The 18,876-nt window shown below is 41.8% G+C and overlaps 1 protein-coding gene across 1 annotated transcript in view; it reads right to left on the minus strand.

Moving 5' to 3' along the window:
- Nucleotides 1–12,244, minus strand: part of ERG (ETS transcription factor ERG) — a 177,355-nt gene extending 165,111 nt beyond the window's left edge. The window contains exon 1 of the mRNA XM_084841724.1: nucleotides 12,093–12,244. The gene's annotated coding sequence lies outside the window, so the exon portion shown is untranslated. The remainder of the gene's footprint in view (nucleotides 1–12,092) is intronic.
- Between the last annotated feature and the right edge of the window lie 6,632 nt (nucleotides 12,245–18,876).

Below are 18,876 nucleotides of genomic sequence, written 5' to 3' on the forward strand. Positions count from 1 at the left end.
GAAATCAGACAAATTAATAAAGATAATGAGCCATTTATGGTGGAAAATCCTATACATGTCTACTCAAAAGTAAGCTCCATGGAACTCAATTAGACTTACTTTTGATTAGGCATGATAGACTTGTGCCATTAGTTTCTCTTAAACATCAGCAGAACTATGAAACCTTCAGCCTATGTGGTCATTGATGATGTCATTTCTTCAGAGTCTGCAAGGACATATGGATTTTATTGCTGCAGTTTCCAATTAGCATTGAATTTAATAAACCAGTCACTTTGCACATTTTCAGTTTCATACCATGGCTATTGTATATTCTTTTTCAATGGGAGGCATGAAATGTAGCTGGAATTCAGTGAACAATTTGAAATCAATTTATCATTGACTTACTAGGGTATGTTGCCCAAAACATATGTAAAGGAATTATTTTGACCAAATGTCAAAATCACTAAAACTGGCGTTCTTTTCAAAAGGGTCTCAAAAGGGTCCTTTCCACAAGTTATGTCTACTTTGCTCAAATCCTGCAAGGTTCCTTTTCCCTCCTTTCTACTCAGTTTTCCAAGAAAAGTGCCTAAGCAAATATGCTATTTTAGTAAGAGTTTAAAAGGCCATTATGGTCAGAAAAATGACTGTGTAAAAATGGCACCTTTTTACTTCACCACTCTATTCACTGCAAGTATTCTGAGTCATGTCTGCTTATTTTAATGCTCAAAATAGGTCTTTATTACTTTTCATTCCTTTTCAGTTCTGCAGCACCAAAACAGGAGTGAGAGAGCTAGATGGACTCCATTCAGTCTCATGCATCATCAAGAGACTTGTTAGCTATGTTGCTCTTGCAAAATCTTTACTCCTGGTGATGCTGTAGGAGCCAAAACGCATACAACTCGGCATTCGATTCCCAGTTTGAATGTGCAAGGCAGCTAACTAAATAAATCAGGCTTTTATGAGAGAGAGCTGGACAAAGATTTTATTACATGGAAATCACTGAGAGACACCTACTCTATGTCTCACACCTCAACATATACTCTTTGCATTTCTGTTATCTTTTAGGTCTCACCTTATTAATTTGTTCCTTATTAATTTCTTTCCCCCTCCCCTGTACCTCAGTTCATCTATATCTGTATCCCTGCATGTGCATATTTATTTGTTTGTATTTAATATGTTATATCTCAACATTCCATTCAAAAGAATCTGCATGGCGGCAAAACATCAAAACATATGAAAGCATAATAAAGCAAAACAAGCACAGCACCAGCACCACCACCAACAACAACAACAACAACAGAGCCTGACTATGGATATAGGGACCATGAATAGCTGTCTGCTATCACAAATGTCCTCAGAACTAGTTGGGTCTTATACAGACAACCACTAGTTCTGTCTACGTCATGCTTCGAACCAAGGAGGCTTCTGCCTACAAACGCGCATCCCATAACAATCTACTTGGGTGGTGCAACCTTATCCTATGCATGTTGGCTGTGTTCCATGGGGCTTACTCCTGAATAAGTGTGCATAGGATTGCAGCTGTATCTTTGTCTTTTTTGCTTTTCTGGGATTTATACCTACTATGCTTTTTCACTATGCCAATGGTTGCATGATAAAAGTGTACTGACTATACATAAATAATTGGCTCAGCATAATTTGAAAGTCACAACATGTAAGAATATAACATTGACCCACCATTTAACCTACTGTAGTATTTCAAGAGTCGTATTCCACAAATATTGAAATGATGGAAATGTAATATATGGATCACCTGAACTGAAGATAAAATTCGCTTGCATTATACAAAATGCCAGTCTTAAAACAAATATTAGATAACTGTAAATCAGAACAAAAGACTACTGGCTTTTTTTATATTATTTATGTATGCATGTATGTATGTACAATATTTATATACTGCTTCTCATTTGAAACAAATCCGAAAGCAGTTAAACTGCATTTTACTAATATATCTCTGGAATATTTTGCCATTAGCTTAACATTAAGCATGTGCATCAAAGCTTGCTCCAGTTCACCAAAGACCCACATTTATAACTAAGCAAACATTTAAATGTTTTGCACATAGGGACCTAAAATTATGTATAAGTAGTACAGTTGCTAGCTGCAGTTTCCTTCAAGGTATTTAGCTAGATATTTGTGGTAGATTATTTTTCTTATGCATTTGTTGGAGAACAGAGTCATTTATATTTCCTACGTAATGGGTAAGAGTAGTGTCGTCTTGAGAGGATATTCACTTTGCAAATATCTTGCCCACACAATATGTAAATACAGTGAAATCAATTGTCCTGATCCAGCTGTGCACAACATGCACACAGCCTGAAATGACATTTGGGAATGTACAACCCCACACACACTGTGTAGTTCAAACAGGAACTGATTGCACGAGATGCCTTCCATTCAAATGCACATCACAGTGAAGATGGGTATCCAGATGCACATCCAAATCATCATGCGTGCACTTTTTCAATCCATCGAGGGAATACAAGCCAAGAAGCTCCTCCTCTTTTTATCTCCCTTGCTAGGGAGAGTTAGGATAAATGGGTATATGAGTTGCAACCTTCATTTTAAAAGTTTTTCTTCTTCTTTCAACTCATTTTGGAACTAGATATTAGTTTTCAAACCAGCCATATGAAACCATGAGCAAATAAAAGGCAGAGATCTGTTTGCTGTACATCCTTTAAAGAAGGCATGCCATTGTTTTTAGCTCAGTTACTGTTTTTCAGATTTTGAAACTGTCCTACACATCGTAACCAAGCACAGTGAATCACATGCCCTGACTACCTTACATTATGCAGCACCCTGAGATCCCGGACAATGCTTGGGTTCTACAGTTAATTGCCCTCTTCATAACTAATTTTGTATTTACGTATGTTTAGGCATTTTACAAAATTGTCTTATAAATAGCAATTTAAGAAAATCTACAATAAGTAACAAGTGAAAAAGGTAAATTTCTTAGATATCAGGAAATATATCTAGCAAATTAAAAAGAAATGAAGATACATACGATCCTGGTTCATACGTAATGACAACCCAGAGTATGGGTTGAGTATGGGCTGTCGTTGAATCATGGGTTGTCGCTACATACAAAAGCTGCACCATGAACAACCCAGGAAGAGACCCCGTGGTTTGTTGTTTGGTTGTGAACTCTGGGCTGTTCATAGTTAACAACCCATAGTTAAACCATAGTGCAGGGTTCACACATAACAACAACCCATGGTTCAACAACCCATACTCTGAGTTGTCATTACGTGCAGACCAGGTCATAGCCAAAGTAACTGTCTGAAGTCATACTTGCTTAGATAAAACTATCAGTGGATCAATGGAACTCAGTGCACAACTATATGAAACACTGGGAGAATAACGATTGGATCTCACGTTTTATTTCAATGGCAAATACAGCCAAGGGGCGGGGGCAATAGCAATTCAGAGTTCTGCCTCCAGTTCCACCTAGGATCCAGCATTTTTAAAGCACATTCTGGTAACTCTACTTGATGGGTGGAACAACCCAACTTAAGAAATGGGGTGGACAAAGGTTATCTTCATAACCCTTCCAGATTTATTAAATCCAGATTTAAATACCTGTTTTTAGAGGCCTGATAATTTCAGGTGCAGTCTAAGAGCTTTAAACCAAAATATTAGTGATGCCATCCAAACTCTAACTTACAGTGAGCATCCCAGGGACCGCAGGATATGTCAGATTCCCCCTCCCAAGGCCATAGATACTGCTATGACCTCAGGAGGGGGAAGTCAACATTGGGCCATCCCCCCTCCCTCTTGCAACTGCTGTGTAAAGCATCACAGCAGCAGCCGCAGAAGACCTTGAAAGATCAAAAGGGGGCAAGATGGTGGGCATGGAGAGGAGAAGTCAGGATTCACAAGATTCTACAGCCTCTCCATCACTGTCCCTGCCCACAACAAGGTAGGTCAGGTAGATGGACTCAAGAGGCCCATCTAGGTTAAATGTTTATTTTTAAAGGGGAATGAGAGGTGATATCGACTCCATCCTCTTCCCGCCCTGCCTGGCTTTTGTAGGCAGGGCATAGGAGCGACAGAGGGCACCCTCTGTCTATAAACAGAGTAATCTTGTGGCAATCTCTTAGTCACCTTGCAAATCAAATCTAGTACGTTTGTAATTCTTGAATGCATAATAAGCCCTGACTTTATTCCAGTGAACTTTAATATTTTTGTAATTCAAACCAGGGTTGTTGAGCAGTTAATTTATATTTTCTGCACATTCTGCTAAGTATCCAAACTCTGCCATCTTTGCTTATGTTCAGATGTCAATTGCTTTAATTCCTTACTTTCCAAAGTAAATGAAAACATCCCATTCATAACATGCAGGTGTACATAATGATTTTAATTTAATTATCTAGTCTTCTCCTCCTCAACAGTTTTATTATCAGCAACATGCCAACTCCCTCTCCCCCCGCCCTCTCTCTCTCTATATATAATGCACCAGGCAGAAAATAACACAACATTATGCACACCATGATCCCAAGAGGCACCTCAGTAACATGCATGAGCAAAAGATAATTTGAAAACTTGTAAGAACAGAAAACTCCTGTCCATGTTTATAATATTGGATCTGTAACTCAGTGAGCAAATTACAAATTATGACAACAAGGTCAGTTTACCCACCATGAAAAGGTATGAGCTTTATTATTGGTGGCTTAATTAATAAACTGTCTGACCTGAAGAATCTAAATATGCAGAAAGCTCAAATTGTCATGAAAATAATCAGAGGTTTATCATTTGGGTGGCTACTAGGAGGAGGGCTTTTTCTGTTGTGGCACCCCGGCTCTGGAATGAGCTCCCTAGTGAGGTTCGCCTGGCGCCTACATTGTACTCCTTTCGGCGCCAGGTGAAGACCTTTTTATTTTCCCAGGCATTTTAGCTTTCTAAATTTTTATCTTTGCTGTTTTAAATCTGTATTTTAAACTCCTGTACTGCTGCTAGGTTTTATTGTGGTTGTATTGTTATATTGTGGTTTTAATGTTCTATATATTTTAAATTGTTTTATTGTGTGTTGTTTGGTTTTAGTTTTTGTGAACCGCCCAGAGAGCTTCGGCTATTGGGCGGTATAGAAATAAATAAATAAATAAATAAATAAATATAAATTTGCACCAATACTTGTCTTTTAGCAGCTTTATAGTGCAGTCCTTTCTATATTTGCTCAGAAAAAATCCACTATGTTCAATAAAGTGTACTACCTACTAAGTGTGTTTAGGATTGCAGCCTTAGTTACTGTACTATTAAACTACAATAATTTACAGGTGGATATTAAAATGATATCCTTACATAAAATATACCTAATAACTCTGAAGGAATGTGTGCATTATCCTTTGAATTTTGTACAAGATAACTATCAAAAGCTGCTATCCTGGAAGCCCTTTTAAAAGAGCATACTGGAGTTTGTCACTTCTTCCACCCTTGACAGCAGTTCCTTGGTCTGTGTCAGAGGCCCCTTCTGAAGACCCATCAACTTTTAGGAGAAGCTTGTCAGGTAGCACTGAGGGAGAGGGGTATGCTGTCAGAAAGAGCAAACTCAAAGCCCTAATGTGCATGCAGAGCTGCTGCATGGCCCTCTGGATCAGGGCCGGAGTCCTGAAGCAAATTTTGCTTGTTAAAATCAAGTCATGTTGAGAAAGAGTTCCATCTGATGCAATTGAAATTCAACAACAATATATTTCCAGTAACAAATCTCCACTTTAAAAAACAAAACACAGGCACAGGAAATGTGGTAGTAATGTAACTTGGGGCTGGGGGAAGCCCTTTAGGGTGCAATCCCAAACAGAGAAATTCCACTGAAATTAATGGGAGTTTTTGCCTTCATTCAAATATTGTATGGGGCCCAAACCTCATGTTTATTCTAGATCAAGTATCCTTTTAGTTCTCCAGTCAATGTAAGAATGCCAGACCCAAGGGAATATTTTATTTTTCACTCTAAGTACACATTCATGACAATTGGCTATCTGCACATATTTGTGTTCAGAGATGAAAACACCCATTGGCTTTCATTGTTAAATTACTATATCTTGTATTCAATCAAGTTTTCCAGATTACTTACACACACACACACACACACACACACCACTATAAATGTATAAACAGAACAGGTTAAAATGCAGCTTACAACAACTAAATCCACAACACGCTATTTTAGATATATACCCTTTAATCCCCCCTGCCTACTTTTTAACTTACATTTATATTTAGCCAAGTAATTTTAGGCTGCCAACTCTGTACCTACATACAATAGTCTTACTATGTTACCAGTAAGCATATTCTTAAAAAAAAATCCTCTCCTATTCTGCATTTTTCCAGAAAGCCAAACTAAATGTGATTTTATAAGGGCCATATAAAAAGAACATGCAGTGAATTCTAATATACAACACTGAGATTGCAATCCTATTCCCACTTACCTTGGAGTGAGCCCCATTGCATTCAGAAGGGCTTACTTCTAAGTAGACATGTATAGGATTGCACTGTGAGTGTTCTGCCTTGATCAAGAGTACAAGCTGGGGTTACGGTAAGGTGGAAGCAGCAATATGGCTCTGCACCTAGTTTGATTCCCTGATAAACAACAGACTAAAGCATCGTCAAGTGAACCCCAACTATGGCAAATAACTTTACACTATATGCTGGAAATATCCCGCTGAAGTTTATATTATAAAAGTTAAAATCTCTTTGAATAACCAGGTGTGAAAGATTCCATAAACTGCATGGTATAAAAATCTGTGCTCTAAGACTAGACCACTGAAGTCAATGAGGCATATGCCACAGGCTTTAGGGGAAGCTGAATATGGTCCAGGCAGACATCCCATGTATGCAATTCCAAAAGGAGAGGGCCTTGTGAATTGGAACTGTTGCATGATCAAACCTTCAACCCTTAACTTGCTTATTCTAGAACAGCCACAGAGATTCAAGAGGCTGGGAGATGCTACCCTGGAGTCAATGGTTTGAGCCTCACAGTATGAAGGAGGGAGGCTTGTCTGTGTATTTACTCTTAATTATCATGGAACTGTATGTTTATATATTACAGTGTTTCTGAAAGATGTTTTCAGTGATTTTTAGATGTGATTGAATTAAACAACTCTGCCATCTCATCCTTGAGGACACAATGAACAGTACCCACTAATCTCACATGAAAATAACAAAAAGATATCCAGATACTACCCACCAAATAAACGAAAAGGCATATAGGCTAAATAAATACATCAAATAAATAAAAATAAATAAAATAGGCTACAGTCCTATACACACTTACTTAAGAGCAAGCACCACTGAACTCAGTGGGTCTTACTTCTGAGTGGACATGTGTAGGATTTTTGCTATTAAGATACTGCTAAGCCAAAAATTCTCAGATGAGAATTTTCAACAAATGGGGTGGGGGGGAATAAGGGGGGAATAAGGGGGCAAAGGGGAAATGAAATTGCCCACCTTGCTATCACTGCTGCTGGCAGCAAGGAGAACTCTTCAAAGCCATTGCTGTCTGGTAGCCACCATTTCCCCCCAAGATGGCAGCCATCAACTTCCAGAAACAGCTTTTGCTGTGCCAGTAAACTCCACAATTTCACTCACATTTTGTCACTCTAAAATATCACTGAATGCCACTCTTTACCACCCATGAATATGGCATGGGGGTGGGGTTTCAACACAGCCCTAGTTTGGTTTCGAACTTGATAGAATTTTAAAGTAGGGTTGGCATGCCAGTCAATTGACTAGTCAAATATGATCAGTTCACCAGCCTATTATTGGACTGCAGTCAAATATTGTACAATATTGCAAGAATGCTGCTGTGTATATGACAGCTTCCCTTTAAAAAAAAAGTATACCATCATCTGTTAGCAAGAGCAGGAAAGAGGGAGGCTTGCCCCCAAGTCCTGCAGCAGTCAGGGGCAAACAGTGAAGCATAGCAAAGCTTCTCCCAATGGCTATCTCTAGACTCAAGCAGTCATCAGTGGCAAAGGCCATTGTTTAATAAACAGTTTCATACCAGGGCCAGGGAAACCCAGATTCAAAACCTCACTCAGCCATAAAACCCATTAGGTGACATCAGGCCAATCACACACTCTCAGCCTAATCTACCTCAGTGTTGTTATGTGGGAGATGATGTATGCCACCCCGAGCTTCTTGTAAGAATGGCAGGATAAAAACATAACACTAACTAACTAAATACATCATTTCATTTTTTCAAGTTAATATCATCTCACACTAGCAGCTATCTAATTTGTTTTTGTCATTGGTATAATTATCAGATCTGTTGATGATTATCTTCTTTGTTATTCTCATTAATACTTGAGTTAATACTTGACCATTATTGGTGAATTTTAACCAGGCAATTGACTGGTCAAAAGCCCAACCCTATTTTAAAATATAAAAAGAAAATTATAGCTGTTGGAGCTCAACTACTAAATATTTTTCAGATTTCTCATTCAAACCAATATAGATTATTTGCAAAACCAGGTGACATCAATGTCCCCCCTCAGAAAGAGAATATTCTTGGCCAACTCATTTAATGATAGGAATATATTGCATTTCTGTTTTAGTATGCATTCAGACTGTCAACAAATTCAGGTCTTCAATGAATTAACTATTACTTCTAAGATGTACTCCCATGCCCCTCTATCTGGGATTAAACCCCACTGAACTCAATGGGGCTTATCCCTGAGTAGAGTATGCATAAGATTGCATTGTTAATCAATTAAAATACAGTATCTCAGTGAAAGTACTACTTGGAGACTAATGCAATAATATCCCTTGACTAAACAAGAGAGGCAAATAATATATTACTCAGAAAATAATCTGAAATGTGCTGTCTAAATCAGGGGATACACATGGATATTTAGAACAATGCCATATGCACTATTATAGGAGATGACACTAATTAAATCAAGCCAAAAAGCATGTTTGAACCTGCAATTTAGTACATTAACTGATTTACTGATTAATGTTTTCAGCCTTTGATATAAAATAACAAATTTCCAACAGCAATATTAATTGTGAGCTTTGTCACTATCTGTGTTTTGCTTTATATGTCACCGCTGTGCAGTGTAGTTAACCACTGGAAATACTAAATACAACTTCTTCTCAAAGTATTTCAATGCCGGGGTGGGGGAGGAATGGAAATTCTGCTAGAGATATATAAGGAAAGATATAAAGGTGTAAAGTGATTAAATAAAAACAAGCAAAAAAGCAAAATCGAATGTCATAAAAATAGCAAAATTCTCAAATAAAAAGCTAATTACATATGGAACTAACAATGCCGACCGTTTATGCAATCATTACAACATGTAATTCTATCTTGTACTATAGGATTTGTTTAACTTTGGGGAACAGATTAGAAAAAAATGGGGTGGAAGCTATTTAAAGCCGTAATCTCTCAAAAACGTTTTGAGCTATTCCCCATTCAATGAATCCTTCATGCATTATGTATCCCCCCCCCCACACACACACACACACACACACACACACACACTCACTGAGTTTAAATTTTATAAAGAAAAGGTCTCGTATGAAGTGGCCCAAACAGTGCTGGCTTGCTGACCAGTAGTTACCTATGACAACAAATAAGAGAATTGCCGCCTTTTAAAGTACTGATCACTTTATAAGTTTTCTTGCTTTCTTTGAACCTTGCCTTCCTGAAATAGACAAAAATGTCCAAAGATGTCTTTATATCATGTCATAAATCCAGGATAAGATGGATTTTCTTTCTAAAGGCAGAAATAAAAGCACTCATTTCATTATTCTAACCTAGGTTAATAATAGTACATTCACATACAAGGTAAAAAAACATCTTAATGGAATTTTTTGGTTGCTTCTTTATCTGAACTCAAAGCACTCTTTGTCTGCTCCATTTACTTCAAACAAACCATGGACATGTGCTTATAGGGTTAAAACTAAGGAATGTGACAGTTCTCCATGTGCAGCCTATAGACCTAACTGTTCCACTTTCCCTGGTGGGGCTCCAAGCTACGTGAAAACAATGCAGCACACAAACTACTATTCTGACACGGAAGGTTTTGGTAACTCTACAGAATGCTATTTAGACCAGAACGACTTTTTATTTTTAAAGTAGCAATTACTGTACTATGGGTTCCTAGTGAATACAATCATGAATAGCCCTTTGCTTTTTTTACCACATACTGAGAGTATCTGATAAAAAGATGATTTAAGTTTACTTGACAATCACCTGATCACAGAAATTAATTTCCTACATCTGAGTGTGCTATTTGCACACCTACCAAAACCAAATCTGAGCCGTGTTCATTACATTACTTCAAACATTTAAAGGTCTCTTTTCCTTGGACAAGGGTTGTGCACATTTAAAAGGTGCCACGGTATCAAATAATGGAATGATGTATTGTAATTACCCACAAAGTACATTTTTAAAAATCACTGGAAAGAATAGGAGTAGGAGTAGATGGAAAGTGGATGGTGGGTATTAAATTAACTGGAGTTGGAAGTGATAGGATTGAATGAGTGAAACTACAGTAACAAAAGAGCACAAAATACTCGTTCAAATAAAATGCAACAGCCATTCTGAAAATGTGAAACTTTCCAAAATGTGAAACTGGGGGGGGGGGAGGGGGGGATAAAATAGTAAGAACTGTGAGAAGTGAATGTAGATATCCACAAAATCATATGTTTTCAAGTTTAGCATTATTAAATGATCTTTTAAGAATTAGTTTAAAAGAGGATTCATACAAGTCAACAAAAATGTATGGCTGAGGTGGGATGAAAGGAGGTGAGATTGGGGCACAGGGAGGAATTAATGAGAAAAAACAGGTAGTAACTTCAAAAGTGCAGGGTGTTCTTTACCACTTCACATGTGGCAAAATGAATGTGTAAACGGTGTTTTTCACAGCTGTCTTGAATATTAACCAAACATGTGTACTATGCCTTTTCTCATAAACTATATTCAGATGATTTTTTTTTTTTTAAGTAAAGTATGTCTTCCACAGACCACAGGTAACTTTTAAGAAGCACTTTAGCAAGTGGTGTTACCAAGAGAAAAGGAGATAGGAAGTCTGATTAAAAGCAGAGAAGGCTACGAGTGATCAAAGTACACAGAAGAAGCTCACAGGTTACTGGATTCTGCGCAATAACACAAAATGTAAAGGATTGTATTGCTCTATGCTTCCTGGTTTGTAGGACCACCAAATTTAGAATTATCACAATGTCTTCGCTATCCAGTTCTTCTTTCCCTTTCCTGCTCCAACTTTCACCTCTTTTCTTCAAGGCCAACATCTTGGGCAAGTGCCCCTTTCCTGCCCCCCACCCCACAGACCCATATGCAGACTCCTTGCTTTATTCAGAATCCTAGAGCAGCTTTAGAAGCCAAAGGCAGCATCCGAAACTGCACCAAGGCTAAGTTCCAGAACCTCTGCTCAAGAACCGATTATTTTTAGTTCCAAAATCCCTGTCGTGCAACACCTTTACTAGGCCAACTCAAAGATCGTTTTTGCGATCTTTGAGTTGGCCTAATAAAGGTACTGGACTCTATGGATTTTGGCATTTTTCTAACAGCCAGCACTTTGGGATGAATCTTTTGTTCTGGGGATTATTTTCAGTGTTAGGGCGCAGCGTTGCGGCATGTGACGTAATATAGCAAAGCGTGCCTCTGAGCTTATGCAGAGTGACTTTCCCTCTCCCCACCCCTCCTACTCATCTTGAAAGGTCCGGGCAGGCATCCACCCGGGCACCCTCTCTCCCTCTCCCTCTCCCGACATTCACCACAGCTGGAGTCTCCCACACGAAGCCTCCGAGGCACGCAGCCGCTGTTGAGCGCTCCAAAGTTGGCCGAGCCTGAGCGGTGGGCGTCAAAGTTCGTCCTCCCCTCCGGTCTTGTGGCGCCCTCGGAACTTCTCCCCCATCCGGGAGCCGGCGGGAGGGGCAGTCCCGCGGGGCCGCCGAAGCGCGCCCAGGAGTCGCCCGCCAGGCGCGGCAGCCTCTCCGCCACGCCCGGCAGAGCCCGCTTTGCCGCCCGGATGCTGAAGCGGACCGAGCCGCCGGCGGGCTCCCTCACGCCCACGCCCACCTGCCGGCGGCTGCTAGCTGCCCCACTCCGAACAGCCCTCGAGGGCAAGACTCACCTCCCCGGAGCTGAGGCGCCGCGGGGCCGCCGCCGCCAGCGCGCGGCGCGGGACTGGCGGGCGAGGAAGGCTGCCGGCGGACGGAGCTGCGCCCGTCCCGTCCCCCACCAGCTGCCGGCTCTGGCTCACGCCAGGGCTCAGCCCCGAGCAGCGGCTCCGGCCTCCGAGCGCCGCTTCCCGCCGCCAATCATGGCTCGGGGAGCGCAACTCGTCGTCCCCACGCGGCGAGCCCCCCTTGCGCGCGGAGGTCCCGCTCCCCCAGCAGGGGCGGCCGGGCGGGCCTCCAGGGGCGGCGACGGCGGCAGAAGCAGAAGGCGCGGAAACGCCACACGCACGAGGCGGCGGCGGCGGCGGCGCCTGTATTTACTCAGCGTAGGCTGCGTGTGGGTGCGAGCCGGCTCCATTCAAATCCACGGGAGTTTGGCCATCGGCTTCGGTGGGAGGTGGCTTGCGCGCCCAGAGCTGATGGGCTCTCAGTCACCACCATTCCTGTGGCTAGAGGGGAAGGGGCTCTCGAGCGGATCCTTGACTCACACGTGGAAGCGGAGACGATCGCAGGAAGAGCGCCCTCGGCAGAGAAGCCTTTGGGGTTTTTTTCTTTTCTTTTAAAGTTCCTTCTGCTTCTAATGAACTAGTTCCAGGAATATCAACTTTTTTAAAAAAAAAAAAAATTAAAAAGAACTCTGCCAGATGTTTTTTAACCACTTATGCAAGAACATTTCACTTAAAAACCCCTGTTCTTAGAAGGATGGACGTGAAGCAACAATACAAAAGACTTCAAGGGACTTTAAAAAAAAAATACTTTCACAAGAGTGAAAAAGACCCAACTTTTCAATAGGTAACAAAGTTTGGATCAAAGGGGGGGAAATAAAGGGTTAAGAAGATTCGGAAGGAAGAGAAGCCTCCCAAATCTGGTCATCGACCTGTTGCTACAGTCCTGAGGACAGAAACTGTCTGGAAGGGAGAGGGAGGGAGGGAGAGATGTAGGGACTGCAGAGGATGAAAATGCACAGCAGAGCTTGGTGCTGAGGCGCGCTTACGAGGGTGTCCTATTGAACGCCTGGTGGGGCTTACTTCTGAGTAGACGGTGCTTGGAGATCGCGGTGACGGAAACTTAACACGGCCCGATCTTATAGAAACTTATTTGGAGCTAGCAAATAAGGTGTAGAAATGAGGTGTAGAAATGGATTCAGTTTGAAACCTAACATCAGACTTTCAACCGTTAGGGAAACCAACGCACAGCCAGTGCGCAAAGAAAGCTCGACTTGTAAACAACCAAGTTCGCCAAGACCGTATGCAGGTCTGGAATCTGTCAGATTTTAGCCACCACCACCAGCACTCCAAGAACGATAACACTGAGAAGCTGTGTGTGTGTAGGGGGTGCCTTACCGCGGTGCCTCTGGTCCCGTGTTCGTTGCCATTGTATTTTCCTTTGCAGAACAGTTTTGTTCAACAAACCCCATTCATTTGTTGCTGCTCTCCCTCCTGGTCTGGAGTCCTGAAAACTACCTTCTTCTCCGCCCCCCCTCTTCCCCCCCCCCGTCTGCTCTGAATCCTATCTACGAATCCCAACTGACAGTGAGACAGACGCGAGGGCGAGCATGCAAGGAGAAACTCGAGTAGTCCTTTAATTAAAAAACTAGTGACTAAAAGTGGCTTGGTTTCTTTTCTTTTTTAAAGAAGAGTTACATAATGTATTAATTGGTTGCTATTAACGCACTTTTATTGAGCATAGCGCACAGAAGTCTGATTGTGAGTGAGGAGTGTTTTCAATGAAAGTGGAGTTATTTTAGCTGCAGACATGTTTACATTTCTGTGGTTTAGTCTATAACTTTCTCTTTTTCTTGCTTCAGAATTCCGCTCCATGAAGCAAAACCCTTAGCTCCCAGACATTCCAAAAAGTCTGCCAAAATAGCAGAAAAAAAGTTACACACACACACGTGCACACACAGGGACCCCCAAGTCTGGGTCAGGCAGAGGACTGTATACCCCCTCCCCACTCTCTCCAGTTCAAAAGCCTCCAGGGCTGTTTCCTGTTTCTAAGCACGGGGGTGGGGGGAATAAGTGGGTCTACAAGGAGTGATTCTGAGGACCTTTAAGTCTGGATATGGCAGTTGACAAATTTGCCTTCTGGCAACAGCCCTGTTACACAGAGAACAAACCATATGAATGTGATCTGCTTTGCTCCAGTATCATTTCATGTCTGCACTAGGTATTTACCATGCACTAGAGCTGATCTGAGGCACCTGTAATGAACTTCAGAACTGTGCAATGTGCATCAGCAATGTCTGGAAAATCAGTGCCTGTGCTGCTATGGTGCTGAAAAGGATGTGAGAAAGAGCTAATTTCTCCATATCTGCTTGCCATAGTACAAAAAGCTGTGGGTGGAAATCCTGTATATTGTATATTATCACAGTCATCAATCAGTGAGCAGAATCTCTCATTCAGTCTCCTGCACATAGTGCCATTTCCAAAAGTAGGATTTATAATTTTTCATATTTTTGTTTCAATTGCATGAATTCGTTAGATGAGCCCTATATTATACACAACGTAGAAAGTGCAGAAGTTTTACAATCAGAAATGGCTACAGCCTTTAAATACGTTGCTCCGGAGAGCTTTCTTTAAAGCCAGACCAATTGGTCCTAGAATACTCCAAACTGTGCGGATACTGGATGGACCTTTAATAAAAGAGCACTGGAATATTCAAATATGAATATGGTATAAGCACTGCAAGCCTAAATAACTCTTAAGGTACCAGTCTGTATTGCAGCCATAGCCCAGACGTCTGCCCGGACTGAAATAATAGTCAGCATAAGGCATAATGTTTCTATATCTTTCTGTGTATGTTGCAAGACAGGGCTTGGCAAAAGGTAGATGTCCAGATTTTTGTACTTCCAACTCCCAGAAGCCTCTGCCACCATGGCTCATGGTCAGGAATACTGGCAGTTGAAGTGCAAAACACCTGAAGGTCTACTTTCTGCCCACCCCTGCAAAGTTATGGAAATTAAGATATCTACCCCAAAAGAACTGACTTACTTTATATTACAGATCTGATAGAGAGCATTACAGGAGAATTGTGATGCCTTGACTGAAAAATAAACTTCTCGACAGGACCTCTCTCTGTATAAAATAAATGATAACATTACTATGGTCCACATGTTTTCCTTGCCTGAGCTACCTGGAGCTGATTGCTTTCTGTGTCATGCACATTTTTCTGATGCACCTGTTCTTAACTTGTGGAATACTGTGTCCTGGATTACACTGGTTGATGTGGGGGATGAGGGTGTGGGATGGATCCTGGATGCATGGTCTTGCTTCATGGATGAATTTGATTGCCCACTGTTTTCTTCTAGCTCTGTTCAATATCCACTATGTTATAGAAAATCGCTGTTATCAATTTACTGTCTTTGTTTTCTGGTTTTATGTTTTCTACCATTCCAGGCTCATCCACAAGCAACCATTCAGATTGCTTCAGTTTTTACCCAGCATATTCCTATCATTGTTTTCTGAATATATTCCATACCAAATCTAGGATGAAAAGTCACCAGTGTCAGGCCCTGGAATCTCATAGGAACATAGGAATTGCCTTATACTGAGTCAGTCCACTGGCCCATCTAGCCCAGTACTGTCGACACTGACCAGCAGCAGCAGCTCTCAAGGGTTTCAGGCAGGGATTTGGATCACTGCCTTGTTGTGGCGAATGGGCTTGCGTAACTCAGTGAAGCCATAAGCTATGCCGTGCAGGGCCACCCAAGATGGACAGGTCATGGCAGAGAGTTCTGACAAAATGTGGTCCACTGGAGTAGGAAATGGCAACCCACTCCAGTATTCTTGCCAAGAAAACCCCATGGAACGTATCACAAGGCTAAAAGAGATGACGCCGGAAGATGAGCCCCTCAGGTCGGAAGGGGTCCAATATGCTACTGGGGAAGAGCAGAGGGTATTTCCAAGTAGCACCAGAAAGAGTGAAGCGGCTGGGCCAAACCCGAAAGGACACTCAGCTGTGGATGTGTCTGGTGGTGAAAAGAAAATCCGATGCTGTAAAGAACAATATTGTTTAGGAACCTGGAATGTCAGATCAATGAATCAAGGTAAGCTGGAGGTGGTCAAACATGAGATGGCAAGATTGAACATCGACATCTTGGGAATCAGCGAACTCAAATGGACAGGCATGGGCGAATTTAATTCAGGAGACCATCATATCTACTATTGTGGGCAAGAATCCCTTAGAAGAAATGGAGTAGCACTCATAGTCAACAAAAGGGTGGGAAAAGCAGTACTGGGGTACAATCTCAAAAATGATAGAATGATCTCAGTACGAATCCAAGGCAAACCATTCAACATCACAGTAATTCAAGTCTATGCCCCAACCACTGAGGCCGAAGAAGCTGAGGTTGATCGGTTCTATGAAGACCTACAACACCTTCTAGAACTAACACCAAAAAAAGATGTCCTCTTCATCATAGGGGATTGGAATGCTAAAGTAGGAAGTCAAGAAATCACCGGGATAACAGGCAGGCATGGCCTTGGTGTACAAAATGAAGCAGGACAAAAGCTAATAGAGTTTTGCCAAGAGAACATGCTGATCATAGCAAACACTCTTTTCCAACAGCACAAGAGGCGACTCTACACATGGACGTCACCAGATGGTCAATATCGAAATCAGATTGATTATGTCCTTTGCAGCCAAAGATGGAGAAGCTCCATACAGTCAGTAAAAACAAGACCTGGAGCTGACTGTGGCTCAGATCATGAGCTACTTCTTGCAAAATTTCGGCTTAAATTGAAGAACGTCGGGAAAACCACTAAACCGTTCAGGTATGACCTAAATCATATCCCTTATGAATATACAGTGGAGGTGAGGAATAGATTTCAGGGATTAGACCTGATAGACAGAGTGCCTGAGGAACTATGGACGGAGGTCCGTAACATTGTTCAGGAGGCAGCAACGAAATCCGTCCCAAAGAAAAAGAAATGCAAGAAAGCCAAGTGGCTGTCTGATGAGGCTTTACAAGTAGCTCACGAAAGAAGGGAAGCGAAAAGCAAGGGAGAAAGGGGAAGATATACCCAACTGAATGCAGAGTTCCAGAGAATAGCAAGGAGAGACAAGAAGGCCTTCTTAAATGAACAATGCAAAGAAATGGAGGAAAAGAACAGAATGGGAAAGACTAGAGATCTCTTCAAGAAAATTGGAGATCTCAAGGGAACGTTTTGTGCAAAGATGGGCATGATAAAGGACAAAGAAGGCAGGGACCTAACAGAAGCAGATGAGATTAAGAAGAGGTGGCAAGAATACACAGAAGAACTATACAGGAAAGATCTTAATGTCCCTGATAGCCATGATAGTGCGGTCACTGAACTTGAGCCGGACATCCTAGAGAGTGAAGTCAAGTGGGCCTTAGGAAGCATTAGTAACAACAAAGCTAGCGGAGATGACAGTCTTCCAGCCGAGCTATTTAAAATCCTAAAAGATGATGCTGTTAAAGTGCTGCATTCAATATGCCAACAAATCTGGAACACTCAACAGTGGCCACAAGACTGGAAAAGGTCAGTTTACATTCCAATTCCAAAGAAGGGCAACGCCAAAGAGTGTTCAAACTACCGCACAATTGCGCTCATTTCACATGCCAGCAAGGTGATGCTCAAAATCCTACAAGCTAGGCTTCAGCAGTATGCGAACCGAGAACTACCGGAAGTACAAGCTGGGTTTCGAAGAGGTAGAGGAACTAGAGATCAAATCGCCAACATTCGCTGCATCATGGAGAAAGCAAGAGAATTCCAGAAAAACGTCTATTTCTGCTTCATTGACTACGCGAAAGCCTTTGATTGTGTGGATCACAACAAACTGTGGCAAATTCTTAAAGAGATGGGAGTACCAGACCACCTTACCTGTCTCCTGAGAAACCTGTACGAGGGTCAAGAAGCAACAGTAAGAACCAGACATGGAACAACCGAGTGGTTCAAAATTGGGAAAGGAGTACGACAAGGCTGCATATTGTCACCCTGCTTATTTAACTTATATGCAGAGTACATCATGAGAAATGCCGGATTGGATAAATCAGAGGTCGGAATTAAGATTGCCGGGAGAATTATCAACAACCTCCGATATGCAGACGATACCACCCTAATGGCAGAAAGCGAAGAGGATCTCAAGAGCCTCTTGTTGAGGGTGAAAGAGGAGAGTGCAAAAGCTGGTTTGAAACTCAACATTAAAAAAACTAAGATCATGTCATCTGGCCCTATCACTTCCTGGCATATAGAAGGGGAAGAAATGGAAGCAGTGACAGATTTTACTTTCTTGGGCTCCAAGATCACCGCAGATGGTGACTGTAGCCATGAAATTAAAAGACGCTTGCTCCTTGGGAGGAAAGCTATGGCAAACCTAGACAGCATAGTAAGAAGCAGAGACATCACCTTTCCGACAAAGGTCCGTCTAATCAAAGCTATGGTTTTCCCAGTAGTAATGTATGGCTGTGAGAGCTGGACTATAAGGAAGGCTGAGCGCCGAAGAATCGATGCTTTCGAACTGTGGTGCTGGAGAAGACTCTTACGAGTCCCCTGGACTGCAAGGAGGTCAAATCAGTCCATCCTAAAGGAAATCAGCCCTGACTGCTCATTGGAAGGACAGATAATGAAGCTGAAGCTCCAATATTTTGGCCACCTAATGCGAAGAGAAAACTCCCTGGAAAAGACCCTGATGCTGGGAAAGACTGAAGGCAAAAGGAGAAGGGGACGGCAGAGGATGAGATGGCTAGATAGCATCACGGATGCAATGAATATGAAC

Source organism: Heloderma suspectum, chromosome 3, assembly GCF_057233095.1.
Source record: "Heloderma suspectum isolate Gila_16-S chromosome 3, 16-S_ref, whole genome shotgun sequence".
NCBI lineage: Eukaryota > Metazoa > Chordata > Lepidosauria > Squamata > Helodermatidae > Heloderma > Heloderma suspectum.